Below are 1953 nucleotides of genomic sequence, written 5' to 3'. Positions count from 1 at the left end.
GAATGCCATTCCAGAAAATTTTTTCTGTTTAACTTTGCAACAGTGTTACTCTCCATGTTTCCATCAACATACACTTGTGAATCTTTGTTCTCAGTGATGAATTTTGTTAAGTCTCGTAATAGGAGTAGCCTGATGGATGAAAGTAGTAGCTTGTGCATATCTCTGAAGGTCACAAAATATAAACCTGATGTAAAATCTCTGTCATCAGTGATGCAGCAGCAAAAGTCCCACTGATAATATCACACGGAGTCATAAAGTTTTCTGTCGGACTATCAGTGCACATGTATACATTAGAAAATAAATGTATTTTTCATCATCATATACTGTGTTTTTGTCACTCAAATGAATTTTATTATTTCTTCAAGGTTCTTCACATACGTACACCTTAAGAGATATCAAGTAGGTGTAACATGTTCTCAAAAAATTAGGGTTGGCACGCAGAAGAATTTTGAGTCAGAGATTTTGCTGGTTTTGGCACGCACTCTCAAAAAGGTTGCCCATCCTGGTCTAGACCCGGAGGGGTTGTCGTTTGATTTAAAGTAGATGCTGCCTGGCTGGTGTGGCCCAGTGGTTGAGCATTGATGTATGAACTAGGAGTTCATATTCAATTCCCATTTGGGGCACATGCCTGGGTTGTGGGCTCTATCCACAGTGGGGTGGGGGTGGGAGGCTGGCATGCAGAAAGCTGCTGATCAATGATTTTCTCTCATCATTAATGTTTCTATTCTTCCTCTCTGAAATCAATAAAAATATATTTTTAAAAAATGATTAAAAGCAGATGCTGTGTGAAGTGTGAAATTCACTGGAGAACTGATTTGTTGGATGTGGAGCAGGAGTCTGAGAAACATTTGGTGTGGGAGCCAGCAGCCTCTGTGTGTGTGTGTGGGGGGGTGTCTTTATTTCATCACAGCTATGGACTGGGACACCAAGGATTAAAAATGAGATAATACATGTAATGGGTTTAGCCCAGTGCTGTAGCAAATAGTAAGCACTCAATAACTATTAGCTATTGTCATTTTTGTTGTTATTCTGGTAGAGAAACCTGCCAGGGACTGGAATTAGGTAAAGCATGGTTAGTTTCTCTCTAGTGGAGTGAGAGGAGAGCCCTGTCAAATACCATTTTCAGGAACTGTGTCTGCTCCAGGAACGTAGCTTCCAGAAAGTGTGGAGGAGACAGTGGTCAAGGTTATGGAGGGATCCCTTTCCCTCTTCAAGGGGAGTCCTTGGTAGCTGTATTGGGTAATTTCACACCTATATTCTGATAGGAAAGTTGGAGGTAACAAACAATAACAACCATTTGAGAACACATACTTGGGATAGCTGTTTAATTTTTATTTTTTAATCCTCACCTGAATATATGGTTAGAGAAAGGGAGAGAGAGAGAGAAGAAAAGAGAGAGAGAGAGAGAGAGAGAGAGAGAGAGAGAGAGAGGTTGACTTCCAGATGTGCCCCCACCAGGGATCCCAGGTATGTGCCCTGACCAGGAATTGAACCTGCAAACCTTTTGGTGCACAGAATGAGATGCTCAACCAACGGAGCCGCTGGGGCCGGCCAATATTTTTAAAAGTCCCACACCACCTCCAGGGGCATCTCTTTGATGCGCTTCGATGGTCCATCACTGTTTTGTTCAAATCTGTCTGCAGGTTGTCCTTGCCCTGCCTCTCCAGTCGCCTCGCGGTTCCTGGCCCCACGCAGGTGTCCTCAGTCTCTGAAAGCTCACGCCCCGCCCCGCGGGGGTACCAGCTGCGGTGATGTTAGAGATGCACAAAGAGCGGCTGCTTAATTGTATTCATTGTCACACAAATGAATGAGACTGAAACGGAAAAAAAAAGAACCAGATCCGGGGCTGGTGTAGACAAGTCTTCGTGATCCCGGGGTGGTGGGGTGTGTGCGGGAAGGGAAATGGCCGAGCCCCAATCCGGAGGAAGGAGGAGTGCGCCCACGGAGCAGGTG

This window comes from Myotis davidii, unplaced genomic scaffold (assembly GCF_000327345.1).
Source record: "Myotis davidii unplaced genomic scaffold, ASM32734v1 scaffold223, whole genome shotgun sequence".
Taxonomy (NCBI): Eukaryota; Metazoa; Chordata; class Mammalia; order Chiroptera; family Vespertilionidae; genus Myotis; species Myotis davidii.
The sequence above is the reverse complement of the archived record's forward strand: the minus strand, read 5'-3'. Positions refer to the sequence as shown.